At 38.4% G+C, this 12,742-nt stretch overlaps 1 long non-coding RNA gene across 1 annotated transcript in view; it reads left to right on the forward strand.

Moving 5' to 3' along the window:
* Positions 1 to 12,742, forward strand: part of LOC129023796 (uncharacterized) — a 49,604-nt gene that overhangs the window by 17,079 nt on the left and 19,783 nt on the right. The window contains exons 3-4 of the long non-coding RNA XR_008496928.1: positions 2,107 to 2,279; positions 3,301 to 3,360. This is a non-coding gene — a long non-coding RNA (uncharacterized LOC129023796). The remainder of the gene's footprint in view (positions 1 to 2,106; positions 2,280 to 3,300; positions 3,361 to 12,742) is intronic.

The raw sequence follows: 12,742 nt of genomic DNA on the forward strand, positions 1-12,742 counted from the left end.
TGTAGATTGTTTCCAGTTATTGGCTTTATGAACAATACTGCTTAAATACTCTGTATTCAAGTGCACACATGAAAGAATTTCTCTCAGGTATATCACCAGTAGTAGGATACAATTTCAATTTTACTAGAGAATGCCGAATTGTTTCAAAAGTGGCTAGACCAATTTATCTTCCCTCCAGCAGTACCTGGGAATTCCTGTTGCTCCATGTCATCACCGGTCTGAATTGTCAGACTTTCAGTGTGTGTTAATCTGTTGACTATTGTGATGTTTAATGTTTATTTCCTTGATTACTAATTAGGTTATCAAATATATTTCTGAGTGCCTTGATTTTTATGCAATTGTAAATAGTATATATTATTTTGAGACAGGGTCTCACTCTGTTGCCCAGGCTGAGTCCAGTGGTGCAATCTTGGCTCACTGCAGCCTCTACTTCCTGGGTTCAAGTGATCCTCCCACCTCAGCCTCCCAAGTAGCTGGGACTACAGGCATGCACCACCACACCCAAGCTAATTTTTGTATTTTTAGTAGAGACAAGGTTTTACCATGTTGTTCAGGCTAGTCTTGAACTCCTGATCTCACCTCAGCCTCCCAAAGTACTGGGATTACAAGTGTGAGCCACTCCACCTGGCCTGTAAATAGTATCTTTATTTGAATTCTATTTTTCTATATCTCTAAGTGCTTTGATTTGTATGCTATTATAAATGGTATCTTTATTTGAATTCCATTTTCTATTTTTTAAAAAATCAACTTTTGAGATATAATTTATATAAATAAGATGCATCAGCTGGGCATGGTGGCCTAAGCCTGTAATCCCAGCACTTTGGGAGGCTGAGGTGGGTGGATTACCTGAGGTCAGGAGTTCAACACCAGCCTGGCCAACATGGTGAAACCCCATGTCTACTAAAAATATAAAAATCAGCCAGACGTGGTGGCAAGCGCCTGTAATCCCAGCTACTCAGGAGGCTGAGGCAAGAGAATCACGTGAACCCAGGAGGCGGAGGTTGCAGTGAGCTGAGATTGTGCCACTGCACTCCAGCCTGGGTGACAGAGTAAGACCTCGTCTCAAAAAATAAATAAATAAGTAAATAAGATGAATCCATTTTAAATGTTTTATTCAATGAATTTTGACAAGTATATGCACCCATGTAACCAGTATCCCATTTCTATATAAATATTCTATAGAAATTTAGATCTTCCCTTATGCCCCTTTTTAAACATTCACCCTTAACTACCATCACTGTGCAACCACTAATCTGTTAGCTTTCACCAGCTTTAGATTAGTTTTGCCTGTTTAAGAATTTTATATAAATATAATCATACACTATGCCCTTGGGATAGCCAGTATCCAAGATGATCCAAAATTATCCCTGGCTTCTGGTATTCATATCTTTGTGTAGCCCCTTCCGACATTGTACCAGTGTTGGTCTGTGTGACCAGTCACATACAGCAGAAGTGATTGTATATCATTTCTGAGATTAGGTTATTAAAACACAGTTGCTTCCATCTCAGTCTCTTTCACTCTCACTCTCTTGGATCACTTGTTCTTGGTGAAGCTATGCCCTGAGAAGCCCCATGGGGAGGCACATGTGGCAAGGAACTGAAGCCTACTGCCAATTGCCATATATGTAATTAAAAATGGAAGCAGATCCTTCACCCCCATCATGTCTCAGATGACTGAAAGCTCTAGATGAACCTTCATTGCAACTTTATGAGAGACACTGAGCTAGAACCATCCAGCTAAGCCGCTGCTAGACTCCTGACCCAGAGAAACTGAGATAATAAATGTTGCTTTAAGTCACTGAATGTCTTGGTAATATTATGCAGCAATATATAACTAATATGGCACTCTTTTGGGTTTAGCTTCTTTCACTCAGGATAACATTTTTGAGATTCGGCAATGTTGTTTCATGTTTCAGGAGTTTATTCTTTTTATTCTTGAGTGATATTCCATTATATTACTGTAATAATATTTATTATCTAAATGCTCATGATGTAGTTCAGGACATGTTACTCCAAAATTTGACATTTTGTCTTATTGAATATTTTAAGCTGAAAAAATTTGAGAAATGGCGTGTGTGGTGTGGACTTTCTGACTGTTTCCTGAAGCAGGTCATAAAACCCTCCTGTGAGAGGAACCCTCTGTGGAAGAACAGAATATGTCACCCCAAAATATGAAGAATTGTTGAGCTGAAGATGATTAAGAAGCAGCAGATGCAGGAAAGCTCTCTGCCCTCCCTCTATTTGCTTAAAAGCAGGATGAAGACTTACAAAGACTAAAGGTATCCTTGCCTTCTGCCAGGAAGAAAAAGATTAACTGCCAGAGACAGCTTTAGACCCTCATTGGCCTGTAGATGGTACTAGAGAAATCTACATTAACAAGCTTTATTAATTCGCCTTTATCTGCCATTTATTTGCCTTCTCCCAAGTTACTGTCAAAGTCCTTTTCATTTGTTTTGTCACTTCTCTAAAAATTGACTGTTCTTTATTGAAGATGCTATATAAGCTGTAATTTAAAGACATCTCTCCGAGAACTATTCATTCCCCAGTTGTCTCCCCATGTATATATGAAATATACATGTTAACATACTTCCATTTGTTTTACTCCTGTTAATCTGTTTTTTGTTATAGGGGTCCATTCCAACTAAGAAACTATGGGGGACCAGGCATGGTGGCTCACGCCTATAATCCCAGCACTTTGGGAGGCCAAGGCCGGTGGATCATGAGGTCAGGAGATTGAGACCATCCTGGCCAACATGGTGAAACCCCATCTCTATTTAAAAAATACAAAAAATTAACTGGGTGTGGTGGCATGCACCTGTAGTCCCAGCTACTTGGGAGTCTGAAGCAGGGGAATCACTTGAACCCAGAAGGCGGAGGCTGCAGCAAGCCGAGATCACACCACTACACTCCAGCCTAGTGGAGAGAGCAAGACTCCGTCTCAAAAAAAAAAAAAAAAAAAAAAAAAAAAGGCCTATGGGGTTATTTTCCCCCTTCACCTCCCTATATTCTAAGGAAAGAAGCATTCTTATTTGTGAAGACAAAAGGACACAGAGGGAAATATGAACAAAATTTTTGCTGTGTCCTCCACTTTACTACCCTTAGCTCATACCCCCTTTGTCTTATATTTCTTTGTGACTCTCCACTCTTCATCAAATATAGTGTTAAAAACACTCAGGTTTAATCACTTATTTGGGTCTTCATTTCCTTATTAAAGCTCTCACGGCATGTAAAGCTTATATTTTTAAAATGTGTATGCTTCTCTTTTGTCTTTTGTATGCTTTTCTCTGTCTTCTATTACAGAGGCCACAATCAAGAACTCAGAAGGGTAGAAGGAAAAGATAGTTTTCCTTCCCTACACAGGTAAATAGAAATGCAATTTTTTATATACATTTGTATTCTACAAACTTTCTAAACTCTTAATTCTAATAATTTAGCTATAGATTCTTCTTGATTTTCTTTCTTGTTTTTTCCTTCAACCTTTAAGCTCTGGGATACATGTGCGGGATATGCGGGTTTGTTACATAGGTAAACGTATGCCATGGTGGTTTGCTGCACAGATTATCCCATCACCTAGGTATTAAGCCTAGCATGCATAAACTATTTTTCCTAATGCTCTCCGTCCCCACAACTCCCACCTTCAACAGGCCCCAGTGATGGTGTTCCCCATTATGTGTCCATGTGATCTCGTCATTCAGCTCCCACTTATAAGTGAGAAAATGTGGTGTTTGGTTTTCTGTTCCTGCATTAGTTTGCTGAGGATAATGGCTTCCAATTCCATATATGTCCCTGCAAAGGACATGCTCTCATTTCTTTTTATGGGTGCATAGTATTCCATGGTGTGTATGTACCACATTTTCTTTATCCAGTCTATCAGTTATGGGCATTCAGGTTGATTCCATGTCTTTGTTATTGTGAATAGTGCTGCAATGAACATATACGTGCATATATCTTTATAATAGAATGATTTATATTCCTTTGGGTATATACCCAGTAATGGGATTGCTGGGTCGAATGGTATTTCTGTCTCTAGGTCTTTGAGGAATTGCCACCCTGTTTTTGCACAATAGTTTTGCACAATAGTTGAACTAATTGGCCAGGTGTGGTGGCTCATGCCTGTAATCTCAGCACTTTGGGAGGCCAAGGCAGGCAGATCACGAGGTCAGGAGATTGAGACCATCCTGCTAACACGGTGAAAACCTGTCTCTACTAAAAACACAAAAAATTAGCCAGGCATGGTGTCAGGCACCTGTAGTCCCAGCTACTCAGGAGGCTGAGGCAGGAGAATGGCATGAATCTGGGAGGCAGACCTTGCAGTGAGCCAAGATCGCCAATGCACTCCAGCTTGGGTGACAGAGCGAGACTCCGTCTCAAAAAAAAAAAAAAAAGTTGAAATAATTTACACTCCCACCAACAGTGTAAAAGCATTTCTTTTTCTCCACAGCCTCTCCAGCATCTGTTGTTTTTGACTTTTTAATAATCACCATTCTGACTAGTGTGAGATGATATCTCATTGTGGTTTTGATTTGCATTTCTCTAATGATTGGTGATGTTGAGCTTTTCTTAATGTTCGTTGGCCACATGTATGTCTTCTTTTGAGAAGTGTCTGTTCGTGTCCTTTGCCCACTTTTTAATGAGGTTGTTTGTTTTTTTCTTGTAAATTTAAGTTCCTTGTAGACTCTAGATATTAGACCTTTGTCAGATGGATACATTGCAAAAATTTTCTCCTATTTTGTAGGTTGTCTCTTCACTCTGATGATAATTTCTTTTGTTGTGCAGAAGCTCTTTAGTTCAATTAGATTCCATTTGTCAATTTTTGCTTTTGTTGCAATTGCTTTTGGCATGTTGGTTATGAAATCTTTGCCCATTCTTCTGTCCTGAATGATATTGCCTAGATTTTCTTCTAGGGTTTTTATAGTTTGGGGTTTTACATTTCAGTCTTTAATCGATCTTGAGTTAATTTTTGTATATGGTATAAGGAAGGGGTCCAGTTTCAATTTTCTGCATATGGCTAGCCAGCTCTCTCAGCATCATTTATTAAATAGGGAGTACTTTCCCCATTGCTTGTTTTTGTCAGGGGCAAAAATCAGATGGTTGTAAGTTTGCGGTTTTATTTCTGAGTTCTCTATTCTGTTCCATCGGTCTATGTATCTGTTCTTGTGCCAGTACCATGCTGTTTGGGTTATAGTAACCTTGCAGTACAGTTTGAAGTCAGGTAGCATGATGCCGTCAGCTTTGTTCTTATTGCTTAGGATTATCTTGGCTAATTGGGCTCATTTTTTGATCTACATGAATTTTTAAATAGTTTTTTTCTAATTCTGTGAAGAATGTTGATGGTAGTTTAATGGGAATAACATTGAATCTATAAATTACTTTGGGCAGTATGGCCATTTTCACAATATTGATTTTTCCTATCCATGACCATGGATTGTTTCTCCATTTGACTGTATCGTCTCTGATTTCTGTGAGCAGTGGTTTGTAATTCTCCTTGAAGAAGTTCTTCAATTTCCTTGTTAACTGTATTCCTAGGTATTTTATTTTTTTGTAGCCATTGTGGATGAGAATTCATTCATGATTTGGCTCTCTGCTTGCCTGTTGTTTGTGTATAGGAATGTTAGCAATTTTTGAACATTGATTTTGTATCTTGAGACTTGCTGAAGTTACTTATTAGCTTAAGAAGGTTTTGGGCTGAGATGATGGGATTTTCTACATATAGAATCATGTCATCTGCAAACGAAGATTTGACTTCCACTCTCCCTATTTGAATACCTTTTATTTCCTTCTTTTGCCTGATTGCCCTGACAAGAACTTCCAATACTATGTTGAATATGAGTGGTGAGAGTGGGTATATTTGTCTTGTGCTGGTTTTCAAGGGGAATGATATCAGCTTTTTCCCATTCAATATGATATTGGCTATGGGTTTGTCATATATGGGTCTTATTATTTTGAGGTCTGTTCCTTCAATACCTAGTTTATTGAAAGTTTTTAACTTGAAGATAGGTTGAATTTTATTGAAGGCCTTTTCTGCATCTATTGAGATAATGTGATTATTGCTTTAGTTCTGTTTAATGTGATGAATCACATTTATTCATTTGCATATGTTGAACCAACTTGGCATCCTGGGGGTGAAGCCAACCTGATCATGGTGTATAAGCTTTTTGATGTGCTGCTGGTTTAAGTTTGCCAGTATTTTATTGAGGATTTTTGCATCAATATTCATCGAGGATATTGGCCTAAAATCTTTTTTGGTTATATCTGTGACATGTTTTGATATCAGGATGATACTGGCCTCATAGAATGAGTTATGGAGGAGTCCCTTCTTTTCATTTTTTTGAAATCATGTCAGTAGGTATGGTATCAGATCTTCTTTGTACCTCTGACAGAATTCATCTGTCAATATGTCAGGTCCTGGGCTTTTTTGGTTTGTTTGTTTGTTTGTTTGTTTTTGTTTTTATTTTTTTGTTGGTAGGCTATTTATTACTGCCTTAATTTCAGAACTCATTATGGGTCTATTCAGGGACTTAATTTCTTCCTGGTTCAGTCTGGGGAGGTTGTATGTGTCCAGGAATTTATCCATGTCTTCTAGATGTTCTAGTTTATGTGCACAGAGGTGTTTTTAGTATTCTTTAATGCTTGTTTGTATTTCTGTGGGGTCAGTGGTGATATCTCCTTTATCATTTCTGATTGCATTTATTTGATTCTTCTCTCATTTCTTCTTTATTAGTCTAGCTAATGGTCTATCTATTTTATTGATTTTTTTTCAAAAAAAAAACAGCTCCTGGATTTGTTGATTTTTTGAACGGTTTTTTATATCTCTATCTACCTCAGTTCAGTTCTGATCTTGTCTTCTGCTAGCTTTGGGGTTTGTTTGCTCTTGGTTCTCTAGCTGTTTTAGTTGAAATGTGAGGTTGTTAACTTGGGACTTTTCTAGCTTTTTGATGTGGGCATTTTAGCGCTATTAATTTTTCTCTTAACACTGCTTTAGTTGTGTCCCAGATGTTCTGGTACATCATCTCTTTGTTCTCATTAGTTTCAAAGAACTTTTTGGTTTCTGCCTTAACTTCTTTATTTACCCAATGGTAATTCAGGAGCAGGTTGTTCAATTTCCATTCAGTTTTGTGGTTTTGTGTGAATTTCTTAATCTTGAGTTCTAATTTGATTGTGTTGTCTGAGAGACTGTTTTTTCAGTTCTTTTGCATTCATCGAGCAGTGTTTTACTTCCAATTATGCAATCAATTTTACAGCAAGTGCCATGTGGCTATGAGAATATATATTCTGTTGTTTTTGGGTGGAGAGTTCTGTAGATATCTATCAGATCCACTTGATCCAGAGCTAAGTTTGTGTCCTGAATATCTTTGTTAATTTTCTCTCTCAATGATCTGCCTGATATTGTCAGTGAGGTGTTGAAGTTTTCCACTATTACTTTGTGGGTGTCAAAGTCTATTTGCAGGTCTCTAAGAACTTGCTTTATGAATCTGAATGCTCCTGCATTGAGTGCATATTTAGGATAGCTAGCTCTTCTTGTTGAATTGAACCCTTTACCATTATGTAATGCCCTTATTTGTCTTTTTTGATCTTTGTTGGTTCAAATTCTCTTTTGTCAAAAACCAGGATTGCAACCCTTGCTTTTTTCTGTTTTCCATTTTCTTGGTAAATTTTCCTTCATCTCTTTATTTTGAGCCTATGTGTGTCTTTGCATGTGAGATGGGTCTCTTGAAGACAGCATACCACTGGGTATTGGCTCTTTATCCAGCTTGCCATTCTGTGTCTTTTAATTGGGGCGTTTAGCACATTTACATTTAAGGTTAGCATTGTTATGTGTAAATTTAATTGTCATCATGATGCTAGCTGGTTATTTTGCCAACTTGCTTATGTGGCTGCTTCACTGTGTCACTGGTCTGTATGCTTCAGTGTGTTTTTGTAGTGGCTGGTAATGGTTTTTCCTTTCCATATTTAGTGCTTCCTTCAGGAGCTTTTGCAAGGCAGGCCTAATGGTGATGAATTTCCTAAGCATTTGCTTGTCTGAAAAGGATCTTATTTCTCCTTTGCTTATGAAGATTAGTTTTGCTAGATATTAAATTCTGCATTGGAAATACTTTTCTTTAAGAATGTTGAATATTGGCCCCCTGTCTTCTTGTAGGGCTTCCACTGAGAGGTCTGCTGTTAGTCTGATGGGTTTACCTTTGTAGGTGACCTGGCCTTTCTTTCTGAATTGCCTTAACATTTTTTTTCTTTCATTTTGACCTTGGAAAATCTGCAAATTATGTGTCTTGGGATTGATCTTTTCATGGAGTATCTTACTTGGGTTCTCTGTATTTCCTGAATTTGAATGTTGGCCTGTATTTCTAGGTTGGGGAAGTTCTCCTGGTTGACATCCTGAAGTGTTTTTCAACTTGATTCCATTTTTCAAGTCTCCTTAGTGTACCCCAATGAGTAGTAGGTTTGATCTCTTTACATAATCTCATATTTCTCAGAGGTTTTGTTCATTCCTTTTCATTCTTTTTTTTTTTATTATTGTTGTCTGCTTGTCCTATTTCAGGACTATCTAGTCTTCAAGCTCTAAGACTCTTTCCTCCACTTGATCTATTCTGCTATTGAAACTTGTGATTGCATTGTGAAGTTCTCATGTTTTTCAGCTCTATCAGGTCAGTTATGTTTTTCTCTAAACTGGCTATTCTGGCTATCAGCTCCTGTATTGTTTTATCATTATTCTTGGCTTCTTTGCATTGGGTTACAACATGCTCCTTTAGCTCAGCAAAGTTTGTTATTGCCCACCTTCTAAAGCTTACTTCTTTCAATTCAGCCTTTTTAGCCTCAACTCCAGCTCTGTAGCCTTGCTGGAGAGGTGTTGTGGTCATTTGGAGGAGAAGAAGCACTCTGGCTTTTTTATTTTTCAGTGTTTTTGCGTTGATTCTTTCTCATCTTTGTGAACTTATTTACCTTCGTTCTTTAAGGTTGTTGACCTTTGAGTGAGGTTTCTGTGGGGTCTTTTTTGTTGATATTGTTGTTTTCTGTTTGTTTGTTTGTTTGTTTGTTTTTTAACTGTCAGGTCACTCTACTGTAGGGCTGCTGTTTTTTGCTGAGAGTTCTCTCCAGACCCTAGTTGCCTTGGTTTTTCCCATACCTGGAGGTTTCACCAGTGAAGGCTGTGAAACTGCAAAGGTGGTAGCCAGCTCCTTCCTCTGGAAACTTTGTCCCAGGGGTGTACTGATCTGTCACTGCCCTGAACGCACCTGTAGGAGGTGGCTGGAGACCCCAATTGAGAGGTCTCATCCAGTCAGGAAGAACAAGATCAGAAACCCACTTGAAGAACCAGTCTGGCTGCTTTTTGGTAGAGCAAGTGTACCATGTTTTGGGGGACCCTTCCTCATCCAGACCATTTGTATTCTCCAATGCCAGCAGGCTGGAATGGCTGAGGTGACCAAATTGCAGAGGTAGTGGCTGCCCCTTGTGCTGGGAGCTCTGTCCCAGAGATAAGAATTCTGTCCATAGAACTCTGGCTGGAGTGGCTGAAGCCCCCACAGGGAGGTCTTGCCCGGTGAGGAGGAATGGATTGAGGTCCCACTTAAAGAAGCAGTCTGGCCACAATCTGGCAAAACAGCTGTACTGCATTGTAAGGGACTCTTCCTCATCTGGACCATCTCCAAAGCCAACAGGCTGGAACAGCTGAGACTACCAAACCACAGAGATGGCAGCTGCCCCTCCCCCTGGGAACTCAGACCCATCTCAGGCGATTCCAGCTTGTTCCCATTGGCTGGCTGGAATTCCAAGCCAGTGGGTCTTAACTTGTGACATGTCATGGAAGTGGGGCCCAGAGAAAGATGCTGCTTGGCTCCCTGGATTCAGCTCCCTTTCTAGGGATATGTATGGACAGATTTCCCACCTTGCCAGGGATCCCAGGGCCAGAGTATGTAAAACTCCTGTGTCTTTGTATATGCCTAAGCAGCTGCTCTGCTGAGACTCCACACAGCTCTGTGTATCTGACCCAAGGCCCTGGTGGCATGAGCTCTTGAGGGGGTCTCCTGACCTGCAGGTGGCAAAGATCTGTGGGAAAAGTGTGGTTTCTCAGGTGGGGTTGCACTATCAGTCACTGCTTCCCTTGGCTTGGGTGGAGGTTCCTTTGGCTCTGTGCCACTCCCAGGTGGGCCATCACCCTGCTCCCTGCTTTTCTTCATTCTCTGTGGGTCGAGTTGTTTGCCTAGTCAGTCCCAAAGTGAGAACCTGGCTATTTCAGTTGAAGATACTGGATTCACTCACCCCTTTTAATTTCTTCCCATAAGTGCTGCATACTGCAGCTGTTTCTAATCCTTTTCTTGATTTTCTAAATGCACAGTGTCATCCGTGAAAAATGATAGTATGATTCTTCCTTTCCTAGACTAATAGCTTTTATTTTTTTTCTTGTTCTGTTTCACTGACCAAGGCATCTGATAAAATAAAGGATGGATGTAATGATAGGAGATATCCTTGTCTTACTTCTGATACCAAGGATAAAGTTGGAATCTGAATTTACCATTGAGTATGATTTACGTTTGCTCTTATTCAGTAAAAATGTTTCAAAAATGCATTTGCTCTTGTTCAGTAAAGATGATTAAAAAAAGATAATGGATGTTAAATAGCATAGATTTTTCCAAATCTATTGAGGTGAGTATATATACAATATATGTGTGTGTGTATATATATATATATATATCCTTTTTAATATGTTAATGTGGTGGATTATATAAATTGGTTTCTCATGTTTTACTGTACTTTCATTCCTGGGATATAAACACTATAGGCTGATGTAGTGTATTTTCAAATATTGTTTGATCGAATATAATATTTTGTCCAGGATATTTGTATCTATATTAATGAATAAGATTTACCTTTAATTATTATTTCTTGTATTTCCTTTGAATTATCTTAGACATCAAGGTTATACTAACCTTATAAGGTAATTCAGAGTATATTCCCCCATTTGTTTTATTGGCATAATTTTTTTTTAACATTTAAGTTGAGGGGTACATGTGCAGATTTGTCATATAGGTAAACTTATGTCATGGGGGTTTGCTGTACAGATTACTTCATCACCTAGGTATTAAGCCTAGTACTCATTAGTTATTTTTCCTGATCCTCTCCCTCCTCCCACCCTCCACCCTCTAATAGACCCCAGAGTGTGTTGTTCCCCTCTATGTGTCCATGTGTTCTCATCATTTAGCTCCCACTTGTAAGTGAGAACATGTAGTGTTTGGTTTTCTGTTCCTGCATTAGTTTGCTAAGGATAATGGCCTCCAGCTCCATCCATGCCTCTGCAAAGGACAAGATTCCATTCCTTTTTATGGCTTCATAGTATTCCATGGTGTATATGTACCACATTTTCTTTATCCAGTCTATCATCAATAGGTATTTAGGTTGATTCCATGTTTTTGCTATAGTGAATAGTGCTGCAATAAAATTCTGTGTGCATGTGTCTTTCTGGTAAGATAATTTATATTCCTTTGGGTATACACCCAGTAATGTAATTGCTGGGTCAAATGATATTTCTATCTTTAGGTCTTTGAGGAATCGCCACACTGTCTTCCACAATGGTTGAGTTAATTTAAACTACTACCAACAGTGTATAAGTGTTCTTTTTTTTCTCCACAACCTTGCCAACATTTGTCATTTATTAACTTTTTATAATAGCCATTCTGACTGCTGTGACATGGTATCTTATTGTGGTTTTGATTTGCATTCTTTAATCAGTGATGTTGAGCATTTTTGTCATATGATTGTTGGGGACATGTATGTCTTCTTTTGTCTGTTCATGTCCTTTGCCCACATATTAATGGAGCTGTTTGTTTTTCTTGTGAATTTGTTTAAGTTCCTTATAGATGCTGGCTAGTATACCTTTGTTGGATGCATAGTTTGCAAAAATTTTCTCCCATTCTGTAGGTTGTTTGATTACTCTGTTGATAGTTTCGTTTGCTGTGCAGAAGCTCTTTAGTTTAATTAGACCTCATTTGTCAATTTTTGCTTTTGTTGCAATTGCTTTTGGTGTTTTCATCATGAAATCTTTGCCTGTGCCTATGTCCTGAATTACATTGCCTAGATTTTCTTCTAGGGTTTCTATAGTTTTGAGTTTTACATTTAAGTCTTTAATCCATCTTGAGTTAATTTTTGTATATGGTATAAGTATGGGGTCCAGTTTTAATCCTTTGCATATGGCTAGCCAGTTATATTGTGATGAATTTGTAACAGATGAAAAAAATTATTTGTTGACTACTGGTTAAAACTTCCCATTGAAGACACCTGAAACTGAATTCTTCAAATTTCTTGTCACTGGTATTACTTTAATGGTTTTAGGAGACTTTCAGTTTTCTAGCTTTTCTGAAATATGCTTTGGAAAGTGTATTATTAAGGCTGTAAACAAATAGTTCAGTTCTCCTCCTTCAAGGTATCTGATAGAATTGCATTGTCCCATTGTCCTTGAAATTAGCTGCGGCCCTCTACCTGCCTGGGCCAATGAAATGTGAATAGAAGCAGTAACTGTGGTTCAGTCAGCAGAGAAATTTTGTATCTAAAAATATAAAAATAAAAATTATTTTTTAAAAGATGGTTTATAAGCTTTTGTACCTCCTTAGGGGGTTGGTTTTTCATTTCTGAAGGCTTTGTGGCATGTAAAACTCTTACTAAATAAATTCATTGTCCTATGGTGTTCTTGTGATAGTGAGTGAACTCTCATGAGATCTGATGGTTTTCTAAGGGGCTTTCCCCTGCTTTGCTT

This window comes from Pongo pygmaeus, chromosome X (genome assembly GCF_028885625.2).
Source record: "Pongo pygmaeus isolate AG05252 chromosome X, NHGRI_mPonPyg2-v2.0_pri, whole genome shotgun sequence".
NCBI classification, from domain to species: Eukaryota; Metazoa; Chordata; class Mammalia; order Primates; family Hominidae; genus Pongo; species Pongo pygmaeus.